Source organism: Lagenorhynchus albirostris, chromosome 14, assembly GCF_949774975.1.
Source record: "Lagenorhynchus albirostris chromosome 14, mLagAlb1.1, whole genome shotgun sequence".
NCBI lineage: Eukaryota > Metazoa > Chordata > Mammalia > Artiodactyla > Delphinidae > Lagenorhynchus > Lagenorhynchus albirostris.
The window spans coordinates 52,527,116-52,549,713 of NC_083108.1; positions in this window are offsets into that span (position 1 = coordinate 52,527,116).

Below are 22,598 nucleotides of genomic sequence, written 5' to 3' on the forward strand. Positions count from 1 at the left end.
GTTCAAGTGAAGGCTGAGCACCATCACAGCAGTTTTAAGAGAGTGGTAAGCAGGTAAAATAAAAGGCAATAAAATGTGAAGAAACAGGTAAGATGGTAAGCAAGGATTTCTCTTTCCAAAGGGTTGGCTGACAAGGGAAAGTAGGAAATTGGAGGACACATAGGATTAAGGGATTTGTATTGTAGATGTTAGGTTGACAGTTGTTAGCGTGATATACCTAGAAAGGGTAATTCATTTAGGAAAAGAGAGAGACTGGTAAATAAAAGCAGAAGAAATGTTCAGAGAGTAGTTGAATGCTGTTCTTATGGAGGTGTTTTGAAATGTATGATAGCTTGCAGAGCCCTGGAATAAGCTAAAATGGTGAGTGGTTGAGATGCAAGAAATTGAAGACACATCTATTTCTATAAGCAAAGCTGGCTGCTGGGTTGGTATAAACAGAAAAGGAAGGCTACGTCATTTGTCTTTAATTTAGTCAAATAAACAACTAGCTTTTTTTTCCTAATGAGGTGGTTTCATAATATCAATTTAGTGGGATTTTTTTTTTGTATCTATACTTCATATGTTCTCTCAGAGGAAATGCTTAACGTAGATTTAGAAAGGTAGTGAACAATCAGTGTTATGTATTGTGGAAGCGAGTGTGAGTGCCATCTCTAAATAAAAAGTTTTTGAGGAGGGTTTCCTTGGGAGTACTTTATAATGTAACCTGTCAATGTCAGTGCTAAATAGGCAGAATTTAAAGACCATTAAGAGACAAATATTAATGTGACTTGTACTTTAATGGGCAACCAAATTATTGGTATTCACATAGCATTTCTTACTCTTTAACAGGAAAAAAAATACCCTTTCATTTTTCTCCTAATACTCAACAGTGTTCTTAATTATGTCACTGACCTTGCTATAACTATTGCACTTGACATCTAATAAATCTGATTCTAAATTGGTTTGTAGTCGAATTTTGAAAAAGGATCGATAGATTCATTTATGCTGACACTTGCTCTGTTACTGAAACGTGCCTGTACATGCAAAGAATGAGATTACCAGATTTGATTCACAACCTCTTGGCTGTCTCAGAAACAGCAGTACACCTGGAATACTGTATAACAAATGAAGAATGAAATTAGGAGTGCTGGTCAGACCCGACACTCTCATCTGTGCCTAATCTACAGCAACAAGTAGATGAGATGTTGATTTCTCCTACCATTAGAAAACACCCTTGTTTGGATTTCTATGCCTCTACAGTAAGCCCTTAACCACTACCATCATCAATAATGGTGATAATAGTGATTATGATAGAATCAAATGCCATTTATTTACATGATTATAACTTCAAATAGGAAAAACTGTATCCTTTGAAATTTAACTTGGAGAATTTAAGAAATTTAAGAATTTAAGGAAAACTTAAGAAAATTACATGTCTATGGAACCCATTAAGGATTTATTTCCTATTTATTTGAGCAAATTGCTGGATTCCATGTAAAGATTGTCAAAAGAATATACTATACCATTGTTACTGTTGGATAAAAATACACATAGGATAGACTGTTTTCTCAAGTAACTTCTAATTTAGTATAAAGCATGAGGTACAGTACAAGATAGAATAAAAGATTTACTCTGATTAAAGTACCAACACTCTACAATGGTTGCACCGAGAAGGTAGCAATTAATTACAAAAGGGAATTTTGGAGATGGCTTATTTGGGTGTGGGGGATAGTTAAGCTGTTTCTGAGGGAAAGGCAAAAGTCCAATAAGCAGAGATGGTGGGATGGTGTCTTAAGATAACCATATGATCATAACAAAGGAAATGTAATAGGAAAGGACATATCATGCTTGGGAAATGCACCAGTACAACTGGAGTAGAATGTAGAAGATGAGGTGGGGAAGGTTGTAGTCAGAGCATGAGGCTCTTAAATGCCAAGGCAGAAAGCTTGAATTTAACTTCAGGTCAGCCTAATGTGAGGGCCAACATTTTATGCAGGAGAATAAGAATCAATATGATTAATTAATGACATAATTAATGTTGAATTTCTCTGAACATTCTCAAAGTTACTACATCAAATTTACACCCAGTGTGAACCCAGAGTTAATATCAATGTACTTTTCAGTCCAAATCTCTGAAATCAGAAGACCCAAATCCTATGCCTGACTGTCCCAGTGATTAGTCTTGTGGCTTGAGAAGTCATTTTACTGAGTAGAGTGGGGATACGAGGTTTTGAGGATCAAATGAGGTTACAAAAGCAGTGTTTGTTTCTATAAAAAATCACTACATAGGTATAAATGCATCCTCAAAACTCAAGTGTACAGAAATATAATGCTGTGTTTTTAATTTTTATTATGAAACATTTTACATATATGAAAAGAAATGTTATATTTATGTATGGTTTAAAGAATAACAATAAAATGCCTACCCACGTCCTCACAACCAGACTTAAGAAAGAGTAACTTGCGATTCCCAGTTACATTCTCTGTGCTCGCTTCCAGATAAAAAGCATTCCTTTAAAAAAGAATTTATCATAAAAGTTTCTATAGTTGTTTTTAATTTTGTGTTTCTGATCTTTATATAAATTAACTCATATTGTAGGTATTCTTCTGACTTGTTTTTTGAGTATAATATTAAATTTTTAAGATTCATTTACATATTTAATTTTTTACAATAAAAAAAATTTTATTGAGCCCATTGTGTCCCAGGCCTACTTGTAGGTGATGGGAATCAATACTGCATAAACAGACAAAAATTCCTGCCCTCATTGAACTAATATGCAAGTGAAAGATATAGTAAATAAACATAATAAATAAATAATTTAGCAAATTAATTAAAAATTGATACAGTATATGTAAATGTATAGCTGATTCATTTTTTATACAGCAGAAACTAACACACCATAGTAAAGGAATTATACTCCAATAAAGATGTTTAAAAAATTGATATAGTAAAAATATAGCAGGATAAGGGAACACAGGAATGCTTGGAGGGGAATGCTATAATTTTAAGTAGAGTGGTCAGAGTAGGCAACCCTGAGAAAGAGCTACTTATGCAGAAACTGAATAAGTTGGGGGGCTTAGCCAGGTGGGTTACTGAGAAAGAGCATTAGGGGAAGATAGAAATAGCAAGTGCAAAGGCTCAGTGGTTCTCACATGTCTGGCATATTTGAGCAACAGCAAGAAGGCCAGTGTAATGGAAGTGGAGCGAGTGAAGGTTGAAACTGTTAGAAGATGAAGTCAGAGAGGTAATGGGGCCAGAGATGTAGAATCTTCTAGACAATTTTAAGGACCTTGGCTTTTATTTTCCAAGGTGAATGGAGAACCACTGCGGGATGTTGAGAAAAGGAGCCATGTAATCTGATTTATTTAAATATCAATCTAGCTGCAGTGTGGGAGCAAAACAAAACAAAGCTCTAGATTGGAAGATTCTGTAGTAAAAGTTCACAGAAATAATGGTAGTCAGTCTAGGGGGATAGTACTGTAGGTAACGAGAAGGGATGAATTTGTTTGTGTAATTTGGTGACAGATTAAACACTGGATGAGAGAGAAAAGGAAAAGTCAGAGATGAATCTAAGGATTTTGGCTGAACAGCTGGGAAGATGGAATGATCATCAACTGAGATGGGGAAGATTGGGAAGGGCGTGGGTTTTTGTAGAATATCAGAAATTTAGTTTTGGGCATTTAAGTCTGAGATATCTCTTAGACATTCAAGTGGAAATATCAGATGAGAAGCTGGGAATGATATGAGAGTCGAATTCAGGAGAAATTCGAGAATTCAGGAGAAAGGGCTCAACTGACATATGATGGCATATGTTGACATATGATGACATATGACAGTTGACATATGATGGCAACTAAAATTATGAGACTGGATGACAGCACCAGTGGGGAGAAGAAATGATAGCCAAATACTGAGCCCTGGAATATTCTAATATTAAGATTTAAGAAAGAAGTGGAGAAACTACAACTACAAAGGAGACTGAGAAATCTGTGAGGTAGGAAGAAAACATGGAGTGGTAGAAAGGTTCATATGTGTCTAAGAATGGATTTAAGAGTGGCTAGAAGGAGTATTGGAGGAAGCCAGTATAGGCAAATATTTTCAGAGACTTTGCTGCAAAGGGAAGCAGATAAATGGGGTGGTAGATGGTAGGGGAGTCAAGATAAGGTTTTTAAGATGGGAGAGTTAAAAGCATGTTTCAGCAGAGAAAGGAAAATTTGAGAATATAGGAGAGGCAGACTTGCTTATGTGATATCCATGAGTAGTTAAGGGGAAATGCAATCTAGCACGTAAATGAAGAATTAGTTTTACAAAGGTGTATGATCAGATAGTGGGTAGGGTACAGCTGCTGATGGGTGAATAAACTGGGTGAAGAAAATCTGCAGAAGTGCTCTTCTGATGGCTTTCATTTTCATGGTGAAATAGAAAGGTCACCAACTGAAAGTGGGAGTGAGGCAGGAATATTCATTTGATGATAGAAAATGTTATCTAAAAGAGTGCCTCTAGGAAATATTGTATAATTGGTGGGCAACATTAGGTTTATGGTTGTAAATTTAAAATAAAAACTCCAGCATGGTTGCATGTTTTCCCCTAGCCATACAGTATTTGGTTTGAAGAGTATTAAGAGAAATATTTTTTAAAGCATAATTCCAATCATTGAATTCCTCTTAAAATCCTTCAAGGGTTTTCCCACGTACTGGATTATGGGCCCAAATTCCTTATTAGGGCCCATAGCTCTGATATCACTCTCCCCTTATTCAAAACACTCTCGCCTCATTGGTCTTTTCCTAAAAGACCAATGCATTCTCATGTCTTTACCTAACCAATCAACTTTTGATAAAATGTCAATTCTTTATTGAGGCCTTTAATGACCACTCTAGCTACATTAAGGTCTCTCCACTTAACATTTTTTCTCCATATTGTTTTATTTTCTTCATAGCGTTTATCACTATTTGAAATTAACTTACCTCTTTATGTGATTTTTTTCTTCCTTTCCCTTTCTCTAGTTCAAATATGATGAGAACATGGGTTGCATCTATATTCTCTCTGAATCCCCACTAACCCTCACATAGAGTATGTAAGTACTCAATAAGTACTGGTTGAATGAATGATTGATTGTTCCTGAGCTTAACCTGGTAAAATATCAGAGCAATAAGGATAGAGAAAATTCCTTAATATTTACAGAACAGAAAAAAATTTAAAAAAGGTTTTTCACAATGGAATGAAATTGGACCCTTATCTTATACCATATGTAAAAAATCAACTCAAAATGGATTAAAGACTGGAAGCTGTATTAACTCCTAAAAGAAAACATAGGGGAAAATTTCTTCGACATGGTCTTGGCAATGGTTTTTTGTTTTTGTTTTTTGTATATGACACAAAAAGCACACACAACAAAAGCAAAAATAAACAAGTGGGACTACATCCAACTAAAATTATTATGCATAACCTAGGAAACCATCAATAAAATGAAAAAGAAATTTACAGAATAGTAAAAATATTTGCAAACCATATATCTTATAAAGGGCTAATATCCAAAATATATAAGGAACTCATACAACTCAATAGCAAAAAAACAAAACAAAACCCTAAATAACCTAATTAAAAGTGGGCAAGGACCTAGATGGACATTTTTTCAAAGAAGACATAAAAATGACCGACACGTATATGAAAAGGCAACTCAATATGACTGATCATCAAGGAAACACAAATCAAAACTACAATTTAATATTATTCAGCCATAAAAAGATGAGAATCTTGCCATCTGTGACAACATGATAGACTTGGAGGGGATTATGCTAGGTGAAATAAGCAAACCATAGAAAGAAGAGTTTCTAATATTGACTCAGGGCAGGAGAGATGATAGTACTTTTCTTGCTCCAAATTGATATATAATGAGGTTTACTTGGAGATTTATTCCTCATTGTTCATTTTCTAAAATGTTTAATAATGACCTATGTGCCTGTTACTGAGCTCGGTTTAGGGGATAGATACAGCAGTGACATTAGTTTTTCCCTGTCATCCTAGAGTTCAAAGTCAATCTTAAATGTTTAATTTAAATTGTCTCTTCCTGCTGTCAGGCTGATTTTGCTGTTTTGTTAGTTATGTGCCTGGGAAAAGCAAATATTTGCTAAAGAAAACCATAATTTGGAAAGTAAATATTTCTCCCCAAATCTGAAAATGAACTCCAAAGAGTAAAGAGTACTTCTGAACTTTCTATGGAGATGGAAATGTCTCCATTGTCTTTTTTTTTTAACATCTTTATTGGAATATAATTGCTTTACAATGGTGTGTTTCTTCTGTATGACAAAGTGAATCAGCTATACATAACATATATCACCATATCTCCTCCCCTTGTGTCTCCCTCTCACCCTCCCTATCCCACCACACACGGAGGGGGAAGGGTAAGCTGGGATGAAGTGAGAGAGTGGCATGGACATATATACATCTCCATTGTCTTTAAAAACGGTTGACACTCTGTGTGTGTGTGTGTGTGTGTGCGTGCGTGCGTGTGTGCATGTGCTCCCATATGCTTATCCCATCTGTGTGCATTTGTATGTACATTTCATATATATAGAGAGAGAGAATTTTAATATAAGCACAACTGTTCCGGGATGAGTCAGTAAATAAGCTTCACCAAATTGAGCACTTTCTCATCTTGGCTTCTCTTTCTAGCTGTGGGATATATCACAATCTGCTTCTAGACTTGTAGTGGGTTAGAAGATGCTTTTTCCAAGGTTCTTTTCCAAGCAAAGAGGTGATTCACTCACTTGGAGCGGATGACCTCTGGGATGGGTGACTGATGAAGACTTTCTAGAAAGGTCTTTAAGGCTGTTCTACAAACGGCTTATCTTGGGAATACACCTAAGTGAGGGGATTGCTTAATAGTTCCCAGATGTGACTTTTTTAAAAATCCTCCATGGAGACATTTAGATTTGGTCAATTTTTCTTGAGTGTTCATTAAGTAACAGGTACTATATTAAGTATTGTATACTTTTTCTCAGGACTCACAACAACTCTGTGAGGTAGATACTTTCATTGCCCCCATTCAGAGATGAGAAAACTGAGGTTCAGAGATGTTAAGTAATATAGTTAAGTTGGCACAAGCAGTAAATGGGGGAACCCAGACTAGAACACGGATTTAATTAGACCCCAAAATTTATGATTTTCATGAATAACACTATCATATGGTTTCCCCAATTATCTTCAATTCTTTATCTTTTATCTTCATGTTCTCCCAGTTTTCTTTTTTATTGCTGTCATTTACTTGCAAATAGTAAAGATATGATGAAAACTGCTTGGTCAGAAGCCTGATGGATTAAGGGACAGTTCTAAATATGACACAGAAGATCATTTTAAGTTAACAGCTAATAAAAGAACTATAATGATTTGTTAAAACTTACTAACTAGATTTAAAAATCTGTCTTACTAACATTGAACTAAATAAAATTAACAGGCAGTATAACTCATATTTCAGGTTATTTTCCTTCTAGATGGTCTTGAAATAGGCCATGTGATAGAATGGAAAGAGCAGTGGAATAAGAATCAGGAGTCTTGGATTTGAATTCATGGCAGCTAACAGCTAGCCCGACAAGTAAACTTAGTTTTGAGGCCTGATTTTTCAAAACATGTAAGGTCACTTCCATCTCCAACCTAAAATTCTATGACTTGGGAACACTATTAGTTTACTTAGAGCTTCTCAGAGAGGCCAGTGTGATTTCACATACAGTCTGTGATGATACTGAAAAATCAAATTAGACTATGCATGAAATAAATTCAGCTTGTAGATTTCATGTCGTTGCTGACTACCTTCATTTATAGGCTTCGATCTTTAGAGGTTTTTCAGATGGGTAATGGGTGAAAAACTAGTGGTGGTGGAGGTGATGCTTGTTCATTCCACAGAGAATTCAGTTTCTGTGATCTGAAACAGAGCAATTGCTCATCTACCATACTGCAGAGGATGAATGGGGAAGACGCTGGTCCAAACTGCTGTCAGGGCATCTGCATCTCTTTCTGGAGCTGGTAGTAGAGGAGCAAGCTGATTTAAGCACTTCATTTGGTTTGCATGCACTCTGCCTTTCAATTAAGTGGAACATGAGGGCTAGAGGATATGTGTGGGATATGGAAACGCGTAGGAGAGGAAATAATTCAGATGCCAGAACCCAGAATAGGAAATATATTCAAATGTTACGTTTTAGGAAAGATAAAATATATTAATGTATAAATGTTGCTTCTATTCTCAATACTATCATTTTAATTCGTTTTTATACAAATAGAAGAGGAAACTTTGTTTCTGTAATCTTAGCTCAGAGTGGTATTTTTGCCTGGTTTATAAAAATTTTCCTTAAATCATATGACTTAGTGTGATGAATATATTCTGAAATAAAAATGAGTTATTGGATGAAATCTGAATAGGACACACTGTGCTCAAAATTTTATCATCTCACCAGTGGTATAAATATTGTAAACTAAAGCCAGGAACATATGGCCTAAAACTCAATAAAGCAGGCAATGAGGCAAAATATCCATGTATCTATGTGTCACCCAAAATTAGAAGTTAGATTTCCTATCCCTCCCTGAGAAGAACATATTTCTAATGCCTTTTATGAAATTTATGAAGATATAGGGCTTGTTTTTAGTTATTTTGATGTATAGCTTATATACACACACCTATTTTGTGAATCAAGCACACCTAGAGCAGAGGCAACAGAAATGTCCCCTTCCTAAAAGCTCTTCTCAACAAAAGATATTTGCTGGAGCAAAAACAAATCTTGCACCAGAAATCTAACCAAAAAAATAGCCAATATTTCTTCTGAATTATTTTTACATCTACTCACATATTAGAAACATACATTATTCTCTTCTGTCGCTGGATAAAACATGCAAAGGCAATTCACAGAAAAAAAATCCCTAGGTTTTTATTTTATGTATATCAGTACAGTTGCAAAGTTAAACAAAATTGTGTACTTTTAAAAGTTTAAAATCTCCTTTTTTTTAAAGGAAGAATTTTGCTCTGTAGTGCTCAGGAGTTAAAGTGAGTTAAAAATCCCCTTTAGGAGTCATGTACCACAGAGTTCATTGCAGCTCTGTTTACAATAGCCAGGACCTGGAAGCAACCTAAGTGCCCATCGACAGATGAATGGATAAAGAAGATGTGGCACATATATAAAATGGAATATTACTCATCCATAAAAAGAAACGAAATTGAGTTGTTTGTAATGAGGTGGATGGACCTAGAGTCTGTCGTACAGAGTGAAGTAAGTCAGAAAGAGAAAAACAAATACCATATGCTAACACATATATATGGAATCTTAAAAAAAAAAGGTTATGAAGAACCTAGGGGCAGGATGGGAATAAAGATGCAGACTGACTAGAGAATGGACTTGAGGACATGGGGACGGGGAAGGGTAAGTTGGGACAAAGTGAGAGAGTGGCATGGACATATATAAACTACCAAATGTAAAATCGATAGCTAGTGGAAAGCAGCCACATAGCACAGGGATATCAGCTTGGTGCTTTGTGACCACTTAGAAGGGTGGGAGGGAGGGAGATGCAAGAGGGAAGAGATATGGGGATATATGTATATGTATAGCTCATTCACTTTGTTATAAAGCAGAAGCTAACACACCATTGTAAAGCAATTATACGCCAATAAAGATGTTAAAAAAATCCCCTTTAGCATAAAATAGTGTCTTTATGGTCAAATAGAAACAAAAGAAATTGGTATTTATTTGCTATAATTAGAAAAAAATACTTCATAAGGACTATCTTGTAACATTTTTTTTCTTTAAAGATACTGCCTGTGAGTGCTCTATTAATTTAACCATGTTTGTGTTTACAATGATCTGGGAACAAAGGTGAAACCCGTAGACTAGAGAGGATTATATAAGTGTGCTGTACATCTGTGTCCATATACACAACACCAGGCCCTACACACATTCTCTCTTTCCCCCGTTCAGCTTTCTAATCCTCTTACCCACACTTTTTTCTTTTAGTATCTAATTCTCTTCCAATTCTTTTCCCTTTCTCTCCTGATTCCTTTTGTCTTTTTCTATCTTTTCTCTTCGATATTTATACTTTTGGCTCACCTCTTAACTCCTCATTCCTTTTTACTTCTCACGTCTTCTGTTCTTATTTTTTCTTGTTTTAAAATATCCCCTCTTTACTTTGTTTTATATTTTATTTCGTTTCTTGTCTAGTCTCACCAGTTCTTCTTCAATTTATTTTTTCACTTTCCACTTCTCTTGCCACCTCTGTCTCTCCCTTTCTGGCCTGAATAGTAGGAGGGGAAACATTTCATTCTACAAGTTAATTTAACAGGACCATCTGCTCTAGTGTAACTGAGGTTTGTAACTGTCAGCAACATGTCTTCTCCCAAAGTACATATAACATTCCACTAGTTCTACATGACTTACCCCACCCTGCTCAATCTCTCCTCTCACAGAAAGAGTAACAAAAAACCAAAAGTGTGTCAGGATGTATTAAGTCTTTGAGTTTGCTAATAGACCTATTAAACTAATGAGAACACTAACTGGGCTAGACCTACTACCCATTTAAAATTTAAGTTTTTATGCTACCCTGTCAAAATGAAACTTACTCAGATGGCAAAGTTTTTATCTATGCCAGAGTAGGTAGGGCTCAGGGCTTAAAAGAAATGTAAGGGAAAGAAATCACTGTGGAAACATCACCTTCAAATCAAGAGCTAGGAAATAAGAAGCACATTTTCTCATATGTCACTGCTTAGCTGATACACTTTAAAGAGCAATGAACTTTTAATTTTTTAATTACTCTGTCCCCTTTCTTATTTTTGCCTGGGGTGTTTTGCAATCTTTTTTTAATATTTATTTTTTATTGAGTTAACATTGATTTATAATATATAAGTTTCATGTGTATAACATTATATTTCTACTTCTGTATACACACCAAAAATCTTCTTGACTGAATCAAGCTTTCAGTTAAGAAATGAAACAGCAATTAATGAGGTAATTAATTAAAATAAGATATGATGTCAAACTTTATGAATGTGTATATTAGAAAGGAAGTCTTCCAAACATTGATTTCAAATTAGAATTAAAATAATATATTTCCTATAGAGTTGTTAGAAGAAATGGGACCCTCTGTAACCTCCTCTAAGGTTTGATAGCCAATACCACAAAAGAGGCAATTCATTTAATTTGGAATTTATTCAGCAATTTGTATTAAATGAGACTTTATTCTGGTGCCCCTGATTGACTTGAAAATCTGGTTTGTCACTATATAGAATGTTTTGGGCTGCTGCCAAAAAAAGAATCAAAATTTAAAATGTAAATATATAGAAATGAAATCAAAAAATTATAAGAAAATATGGTGAGTTTATAAATAATCTTAGAGTAGGGCTTTATAAGCATGGCTTTAAAAATAAAAATAAGCAGCTCTGGAGTAAATGACTGACAAATTTAGCTTCAGACAAATTGGAAATTCGTTATAGTAAAAAGGACAATAATCTAAGTTAAAAAATAAAACAAAACATCCAAGTGATGAACCGGAGAAAATGTTTGCAAAATGCAGGACAGTTAAACTTATGGGGGTGGTGGAAATGTTCATTATCTTCAATGTGGTAATGGTCTCATGGGTGTATACATATGTTAAAATATTAAATTGTTCACTTTCAATATGAGAAGTATATTATATGTCAATTTATATTTCATTTGAGGACCATAATTAGAAGCATCCACTTGGAAAACAATTTATTATCATTTACCCAAATTTAAAATTTACGTGCATTCATCTATTTGTCAGTTTGGCACATTAGATATCCTGAAAACTGTTCCACTGCAAAACATTTAGAAATGCTGGATAAACTATGACAAATGTCCTTTAAAATGAACAGCTGGAATAAGAAGAATGAAATGGAAATTCTCAGGGACTGCATATGAAGAGGTAGCAGAAAAGCCGAGTGATAAGTGATGCTAAAGTCAAGGCAGTCCTGAGGGGATCTGCCAATCTCAGTTCTCTAGAGCTTTGGGTTTGATGATCATGCAGGTGTCAATCTAAGGAGGTGAGTGGGCTTGAGGTTTCTGCTTAAACTGGGGCCCTTGAAAATCTACAAATTTGGTGAAGGAATGGATTAGAAAAATTCCATGTACCAGCAAAAGAGAAGACAAGGGAACTTGACAGTCTTATCCTGGACTTTCAATCAAAACAAACCAAACCAAAAACTCTCCTCTGAGAATTTGTATTGACAGGCCTGACTCACATAGGTTAGTGATCCAAATTTGTATCAGTTGGGTGGTCCAGAAACTCCCAATCTGATAGTTTACCTTAAATGGCCTCTGTTTAACAGTACTTTTGGGTGCTGGCTGTAGCAAACGTAAATCTCTCTCAAACAGAGGCACAAAAAAACCTCCCAGGGCTTCCCTGGTGGCGCAGTGGTTGAGAGTCTGCCTGCCGATGCAGGGGACATGGGTTCATGCCCCGGTCCGGGAAGATCCCACATGCCGCGGAGCGGCTGGGCCCGTGAGCCATGGCTGCTGAGCCTGTGTGTCGCAACGGGAGAGGCCGCAGCAGTGAGACGCCCACGTATCGCAAAAAAAAGAAAAAATAGACATTGCTGTAAAATAGCAGAAGAGACAGAATTGAAGATAATTTGTATAGCATAGATTTAAGAACAATTACATGAAAGAGAGACAAAGGAATAGATGATCTGAGAGGCTGGACAACATAGAGCTAGAAAGAGAAGATCTAGCCTAACTTTATTACTATTTCAGAGGGAAAGAATTTAAAGAATAAAGGAGAAAGACTATTTGGAGAAGTCATACTAGAGAATTTTTCTGGAACTGATGAACTGATGTAATCTTTAGATTCAGTAAACCGAATGAAAGCCAAGCAGGAAAAAAAAAAGAAATTTACCTTTAAATACATTGTAGTGGAAATTTAGAAACTCAAAGCAAAAGAGAAAACATAAAAGCAGCCAGAGAGAAGAAAAACTAGAAAGACCCCAGCCTTCTGAACAATGATGGTAGGAGCCTGAGGAGTACAGCTGTGTTCAAAGTCTTGAGAAAAAATAACCATTAACCTAGAATTGTATACCCAGCTAAACTATACTTCAGGAAGAGGTTAGAGGCTTTGTGTTAAGACTTCAGGTAAATATGTATGTTATGATTTTAAAGGTAAGTAATTAAGTAACGAGAAAGAGAAGATAAGTTGTAGAGGGGAAAAGAAGAATTAAATATCCCAATCAAGATTAAAATTTGCATAACATCAAGTGAGTGTGAAGGCATCGTGGGACAACAAAAAATTGCTCTGCTGCTGGAGGGAGTATAAATTTGACTAAAAGGTGAAGATATGCACACATTAAGAATATTCATAAAAGCATTTTATACAAAGGAAAATGTAAACAACTCATATTTCTATCAATAGGAGAATGGATGTACAAATAGTGACATTTAACACAATGGAATATTACAAAATGGTAAAAATGAGAAAAGAACTGGGCTATAGGTCATTATGGTTAAATCTCTCAAACATCATTTTGTACAAAAATAGAAGTTGATGAAGAATCAATGCCACCTGATACCATTTGTATTTATATTTTAATATAAAATATGAAATAGTATTTATTTTAAGTGATACCTAGTGAAAGTATAAAGAAGAACATTGAAATGACAAGTATCTGTCAGGATGTTCTCTTTGTCCAAGGGCATTTCCTGGGGAGGGACTCAGCTGGAGACCTCAGCACTCACACTACCAGCAAGTGGGGGAATGAAAGCCTCAGTCCTGAAAATGGATTTGGTAGGCACACACCATCATCTCCATTAGAGGGAGAGAAGCAAAGAAGAGTCAGGAGAGTTTAAATTTTCTTTTTTGTCTATCTATCATCTCTCTCTCTCTCTCTCTATGTATCTATCTATCAATCATGTATCTACGTGGTAAAGGTAAGGTTTAACATTTTGCAATCTGCATATTTTTCATTTATTTTAAAATTATATTGCAAAGTAAAGGAAGGAGTGGGGGGAGTGGAGGAGGACAAGGATGGGGAAGAGAAGGAAGAGAAGATGATTTTGATTTAGCTCAAATGATAATTTCAGGTACAAATTAAAAATGCCCCCAGCAAATAAACCTGGCCATGGTAGATAAAGTGGCAGTAGCTGTTGCTGAAACTTTTCATTTAATTACATCTATAAATCTGCATGTTTGATTGTTAGGTCCTTTGATAATGAAGGAAACAGTGTAAAAATCAAAACCCTTTGAAATCACATGAAACACTGTGGCTTGTAAAGGCCAGTAGAGTGAAGATAGGGCATCAAACACAAGCCAGCAGGAAAGAATGTAGTAACACCCTGGCTGTACCTAACATTTATGATTGTCTCAAGGCATCCTCTCTACATGAAGAAATCAGATTTAAATGGGAAATAGAAATATTTCTGATGTTAGTTTTTGGTACATGTGATATTTTGTGTGTGTTAGTCACTGGAGATAACTTTGAAAACAGTGGAGTAATTTGGTGATGTAAACAAAAATATATATTGTTATCGTGGATATTCTAAATTATATCAGTGACTTTAATGAGATAGCATTTTTTGTTTTCATTTGCAATTTTCATGATTAATTTGATTGTAGAGTGCTAGGGAATTACCAAATCAGAAAACAACTGCTAGGGAATTACCAAATCAGAAAACAAGTTTTTTTTCTTACACTGCTAAGCTTAAAATAGAAGAGAGAAATTCAAACTATTATGGAATTGTCAAAATCTTATCGTGACAGCCCATACAAAAGTAGGCATTATCAGAAAAGGTTCTTCAAAGTGCTTTGAAAATCAATAGTAATAGACAAATTCCTACATCTTCTTTTTCCAACCTTCTTGCAATGCTTCCTCTCCTTCTAATCTCTTCTCGCTCCTTCTTTTATTTCTCATTAATTCATTTATTTATTTAACAGTTCATCACACATCAATGGAATACTATGGCAGGTAGAATTCTCTCAGTAAACAAAACCACTGTTGATATTTCATTAAGGGAAGTAGTTAATGTAGATTATTAGGGTGGATGTTTGTTAGAAGTAATAGAGAAAGAAATGTTATGAAAGATCAGGAACTTAAAAGAAGCTGCTTTTGTGCCCATTGGAGCCTGTTTTTAGATGCTTCCTGGCTTCACAGCTGCAGAGGAGCCTTTGGTTTTCTGCTGGCTATAGTCAGCTCATGTTTATTTTCTCCTATATTGCCACATGTGTGATAAATGCACATTAGACTACTGCTAAAGCCTGAAGAAAAATAATGACTTCCAGCTTCATTCAACTTCTGTATACCAGCAATGAGCAAATGGAATTTAAAATTAAAAACACAATACCATTTACATTAGCACACTCCAAGATGAAATAGTTAGGTATAAATGTAACAAAATATGTACAATATCTATTGGAGGAAAGCTACAAAACTCTGATGAAAATAATCAAAGTGTTAAGGAAATGGAGAGATATTCCATGTTCATGGAGAGGAAGACTCAATGTTGTCAAGAAGTCATTTCTTCCCAAATTGTTCTGTACCTTCACCACGATCCCAATGAAAATCCCAGCAAGTTGTTTTGTGGATATTGACCAACTGATTCTAAAGTTTCTGTGGAGAGGTAAAAGACCTGGAATAGACTACACAATATTAAAGAAGAAAGACAAAGTTGGAAGACTGACATTGCACAACTTCAAAATATACTATAAAACTACAGCAATCATGACAGTGTGTTACTGCAAAGAATAGACAATATTGAAGGAGAAAGACAAGGTTGAAGGACTTATACTCCAGTTGAAGTGGTAATAATATGAATAAATTTAGACTTTTTTTCTGCTTCTTATAAATCTCTTTAAAAGATAATCAACAAATGTGTACTTCTGGCCAACTGGAATAACAGGAACCAAATTTACTCTCCTACCTAAAACTATTTTAAAAAATGAAAGAAAAAAGAAACATTGGCTTTCAAGGCAGCGGATAGCAGGCAACAAGGACAGTGGTAAATTCACTGAATACTTCAAATAACAGATTATGTTTGCTAGGCTATATACATAAACATGCTTTTGACACAAAGACTGAAAGTAAAAGGAAAAGAAATGCTAAGCAAATGCTTACAAATACTTCTGGTGTGGCTATCCTAATATCAGAAGAGTATAATTGAAAGCAAGATGAATTACTACACATGAAGAGGGATGTTTTTATAATATTAAAACAGTACCTCTACTAGGAAGACATCACAATCCTATTTCTGTGTACTCAATATCATAACTTCAAAATATATAATACAAACACTGAAAGAACCACAAGGATAAATCAATGAATTCAATTTCATACTAGAAAACTTTAACATTGATATTTTAATAGCTAATAGAAAAAGCAGACAAACATTCTATGACAGAGATCTAGAAAAGAGTCAACAAAGTTGACCTAATAAACATAGTGCTCATAAATAAATATTTACCAAAATTGACCATGCACTGGAACATAAATAAAACCTCCACAAATATCAAAGAATTTGATAGAGTATATTCTACTATCACAGTAGAATTTAGTAATAAAAATTTAGTAATAAAAATGTTAAGTCTGTAAGTAGTTGGACATTAAAAAATAATGTCTAAATAGTCTATGAGCTATAAGTAGAAGTCACACCACCATTAAGAAACATTTAAACTGGATGATAGTGAAGATACAACATTTTAAAACTTGTGAGATTTAGGTAAATTAGTGATTAGAGTGAGATTTAGAAAAGAAGAAAGGTGGAAAATCAATGATCTTATTTTCAACCTCAGGAATCTGGAGAAAGAAGAGAAAACAAGATGAAGGAATGAGGAAGAAAATGATAAAAATAAAAGTAGAAATTAGTAAAACAGATAAAATTTCTAACAAAAAATGCAAATTTGCCTTATGAAAAGAATAGCAAAATTTATAAATTCAGTGTAACTTTATCAAGAAACAAGAGAAAAAACACAAATTATTCATATCAGAAAAAGTGAACATCACTGCAGATTCTACAGAAATTAAAAAGACAACAAAATTATATTCTAAACAGGTATAAGCCAATAATTTAGAACATTTAAATGAAATAGAAATTTTTTTCAAAAATATTTACTCAAACTGATAGAATATATAATTTTAAGTCTAGTAGCTATTAATAATTGTATTTTTTATTAAAATTTTTCCTTTTAAGAAAATTCCAGACTCAATGGCTTCAACAGTAAATTCTTCTAAACCTTAAGGAAATAACAGCACCTATATTATATAAACTCTTCCAGAGATTAGAAGAAAAGAAACCAGTATAACTTTGATACCAAAACCTAACAAGGACATCACATCAATGAGATCTTGCAGACCAGTCTCTTTCATTAATAAAGGTATAAAAACCATAAAATTTTTTAACAAAAATAACTTAAAAATACTTAAAAGGAAAATACATCATATAAAGTGGAATGTATTTCAGGCATGCCAGAGTGATATTTGCAAAGTAGTCAGTCCAATTCATCATGTTAACATAAAAAGGAAGAAAAGTTATATGACCATATTGACATTCAGTTACTGTGCCTGAAAAATTCAGAGAGCATTTAAAAAACTTTTTTTAATGTCCCAAAGTAAGAATGGAAGAGAATGTTCTTCTTCTAATAAAGAATTATGAGACATCTTTTTTTTGTAGTTTTATGCAATTTTAAAAAAGTTTTTATTGGAGTATAGTTGATTTACAATGTTGTGTTAGTTTCGGGTGTACAGCAAAGTGAATCAGTTATACATATACCTTTATCCACTCTTTTTTAGAGTCTTTTCCAATATAGGTCATTACAGAGTATTGAGTAGAGTTCCCTGTGCTATACAGTAGGTCCTTATTAGTTATCTGTTTTATATGTAGTTGCGTGTATATGTCAATCCCAATCCCCCAATTTATCCCTTTCCCACCCCTTCCCCCCAGTAACCATAAGTTTGTTTTCTACATCTGTGACTCTATTTCTGTTTTGTAAATAAGTTAATTTGTACCATTTTTTTAGATTCCACACATAAGCAATATATTATATTTGTCTTTCTCTAGAGAAATAGTATTTATTAGTGAAATATTAAAAGATCTCTCCCTGAGATTGGGAATGTCATAAGAGTGCTTGTTTCACTAATTCTTTTCAAACTTGTGCTGGATACTCTAGATGGTGCAAGAAGGCAAGCAAAAGAAGAAAAAGGAATAAGAGTTGGAAAAGTAGGAAATAAACTGTCATTATTCTCAGAAAATAGTACTGTGAAATAAAAAATTCCAAAGACTCTATGGACAAATTATTACAATTTATAAAATGGTGTTAGCATAGTCATAAAATGCAAGTTCAATATGCAAAAAACAATTTTATAACCTAGACTGGAAAAAAATCTGGAAAATTAATTTTAAAAATAATATAAATTTCAATTGTATTTAAAATTACAAAACAAATAGAAAATCAAAGGACTTCTTTACTGAACATTACAAACTGTTGACAGAAGTTTAAAAAGTAAAATAAAGTGAAATACTATGTTCATGGATTGAAAGACAATATTGTGACTATATTTTGTTAGAAATTATTGTGTAACAAACTCCTCCCACATTTACTGACTTAAAATAACAACTACTTATTATTACTCATGACTTTATTTGTCTTAGGGAAAAGTCTGCTGATTTAGGTCATGCTCAAGTGATCTTGACTGGTCTCACATACGCATTTTTGATTCTCTGGTGGATTAACTGGAGTGTAGTTGGTCCAGAATAACTTCAGTCACATACTGGGAGATTTCTGGCTTTAATTTGGGAAACAGATGTCATAGCACCATTTGTCTCCCATATTTATGCAGGCTATCCTAAAGCTTATTCATATGGTGGCTTGGTAGGTTCCAAAAGAGAGAGAATAAACACAAGCCTTCTTAAAGCCTGACCATAACACTACACAATATCATTTCCACAGCATTTTGTGATCCAAAGCAAGCCATAGGCCTTGCCCAGAGTTAGGCATTGGATAAATAGACTTTGTATCTTGGCAGGATGATTTGCAAAGTTTTGTAGCAAAAGGATGACTGTAGGTAGGAATGGAAAATTGTGGGCATTTTTTATTTCTATAGCAGATGTTTGTTCTTAACAAAGTTCTTTATAGCTTCAGTACACCCCAATAAAAATTCTGTGGTTGTGTGTGTGTGTAAATCAACAAGCTCATTCTAAAATTCATTTAAAAATGTAGATGTCCAACAGTAGCCAAGGTGGAGACCTTTGCTTAATAAAAAGAACCAAGCTGGAGACCCATAATAACAAATGAAAGGACCTATTATAAAGTTGTGGTAATTAAGGGATAGTACAATATGTTAATGGCACAGGGATGTGGGTCACCTCATTGCTAACGAAGTTGATGTGCAAGGAAGAATGGAAACAATAGTCTTTTCAATACATTGTGCTGGGTAATTGGATATTTATATGAAAATAAATAAACATTGACCCCACTTAACACCCCTCTCGCCCCACACACATCAATCAAGTAGACCAGGTCTAAGTAAAAAAGATAAACAATAAAGCTCTTCGAAAAAGACATTGGAAAATATCTTTATGCTTTAGGAGTAGACAAGTAATTCTTCAAGAGGACACTGAACACACTAACCATAATTGAAAAATGAGAACTTAGGCAGTTTAAGAACTTCTGTTTATCAAATACATCATTAAGAATGTGAAACTAAACCAGAAACGGAATGGAAGATTTCAAAGAACTGTTGCAACTCAATAATAATAAACAATCAAAAAGAATATATAAAAGATGACAAAAAGCAGATATTCAAAGGGTTGACACACATATAAAAGGTACGCAAAACATTATAAGTTATGAGGGAAATTTAAATTAAAACCACAAGGGGCTACACAAACACCAGAATGACTAGGACAAAAAAGAGGATACCAAATGTTGGAGAGGATGTGGAACATTGGAAGCTCTTGAATAATGCCAAATGGAAGTGTAAATTGTACAATCACTTTGGGAAACCGTTTAATGATAAATACTAAAGAATCCCACTCCCAGGTAATTACTCAACAGAAATGACCTCCATATAATCACCAAAACATGTGTACGAGAATGTAGATAACTTTTAGTCCCAAATTGCTAACAACACAAATATCCAAAAATAATAGATAAATAATGTTTTATATTCACATAATGGAGTACTTTTCTGAAATAAAAATGGACAAACTATAATTATATATACTGAATAACAAGAATAAAATGCACACACACAATGCTGACTTAAAGAAGCCAGAAACAAAAGAGCACATACTGTACTTTCATTTACTTAAAGTTCAGTAAAAAGCAGCATTACACTAAAGTCAGAGTAGTGGTTATCTTTAGGAGGCCTGCGGTGTGAAAAGGCCTTCTGTGGTGATGGTAACGCTCTGTTACTGACATGGGCTAGAGCTCTGCAGGAAAGAGAGAAAGGAAAAAGCCAATAATGTTTAATAATACCTAGAATGTTTTAGAATAGGTGATAGAATAGTATAGAATTTGAAATATATAATACAGCTCTTCTTTTCCAGATAGGGTTTTATAAACTGCTAAAACTTTATAATGGCATACTCATGTTATCTGCTCATCCTTAGCTCTCATTGCATTCACTGGTCACTCAATAAGACAATATACATGTCTGATCTTTAATTTTAGTTTATTATTCAAATTGTGTCTCTGCTGGGTTTGATATCACCATTTTGTGTAATTGTTTCAAAATAAACTCATTAGACAACATTAAGCCCTTATTCTCAATTGGGGAAAGTGCATTTTTTATTAATCAATTTATTTCACAATTTAATGGGAAAGTTTTGAATTCCTTTTCCCATCAGGAAAACAGGCAGATGGATTTGCATAAAAAATCATCCTTGTGCTGGAATATAAAGGCATAAGTCCTTAGAACAAGAAACCTGGCCCAAGGGCACAGTCTCTCTCAGATCACCAAACAAGCAATGTTTGTGGGAGCTGAGTTGGCAGCTGTAGAAATGATGGCACTGTGTTCTATGGCCCCTTTGATAAAATTTCGACCCCGTAATTTGGAGACCAGTTAGTTGCATCAAACAATGAAATAGTTATTGTTTTATTTTCCTTGTGAATTTGTCATTAAAAAATAAAGAGCTATTTGGATTTGAGTAGAGCAGGTTTTAGAGAGATTTGACAGAAGGAAGTGTACACGCAACTCTGTAAGCAAAGTATATATGAATAGATACATAGATATATGTGTATGTGCATATACATATGCATAAATCAATCTATCAATCAGTCATTTATATCTATCTATGAAAAAGAGCTACCTATCTGTATTAGAAAATTATCACTCTTGGTATGGTAATATTTTGAATGTTATGTCATGTGTGCCTATTTATACACTTGGAGTTTTAGGATAGGAACATTAAAAGCATTAAAAATAATTCTTTAAGACAACTTAATGTACTGTTACAGTATCACCAAGATATGTTCTTTCAAAATATGTTGTACAGGACATATTTTTAGTTGTTACAGAATGGCTTATTGACTTCATTAATTTATAGAACCCTTTTTAAAATTCCTTTTAGCCTATCCTCATTTCAGCTGAAATGAATATCTTTTAACAGACACACAAAATGAAAGCAAGTGGTATCTATTTTGGAGATTCTAATAGCCATGAAAGAAAAGCTAGAGTTATCTGTGACTCCTGTCTCCCTAATCATCTACCCCTGCTCTCAGGTGGAGAGTTCTCTTAATTCTGGGGATTTCTGTTCAAAAAGGACATGGTTGGGACAGATGTGATATTAACAACTAAATATTCTTGAACCATGACTTAGCTCTCACTTGGCCTCAATTTTTATTCACTTTTTTGTTTTCACTGAGTATTGGGTAGGATGTAGTTGTGTATTAAAATATACTTTGAAAAGCAGGATATATACCAAAGAATATCTACCTGTGATTGGAGTTCACTGTTTTCTTATTGTGAAGAAAGTAGGAATGTAGAATACACCAAAATGTAAGATACATGAAGACAGGAAATTTTCTCTCTTTACCACCATATGCCCATTGCCTAGAGCAACACATAGTAGACACTCAAAAAAATTGAGTAAATAAATGAAGAGTGTTTATACTCCACTCCCTTCCATGAAGCAGCTCTAACTCTCTGACAGCCCCTTGCTCCCAAGATTATGCAATCAGAAGCTGCCCTGGGAGCAGCATCCTTTCATCAGTTTGGTTTCTTAGTGTTGCTGGGGAGGAAAGATTTAGTAATCCTGTTCTTATGCGCTGTAAAGTTAATTTTGATCCACTGAGCATTTAAAAAACAGATGTACTACCTGAACTCTAAACATCACTGTGGCTCTTTTCCTCTTTTGCATGGGGATCAAAATAATAACCATACTTGTCAAGAAGTCTCCAATGCACATGGCATGGTCATCTGTGCTTTACCTTTCCTGATTGATGGCCAGTGCACTGAAAATACCTTTTGAAGGTCTTTGCATTAGTAAAGGTAACCTAGTGGCTGAAATTTATGATGCCCAAATCTCAATGGTTTAACAGAAATTTATTTTTGTTCTCATAAAGCCCAAATGGAGGCTGTGGGGCAAAATAGAGGATTCTTGAAGGGGTGATAAGCGCTCCAAAGGTGATATAGGGACATGGGCTC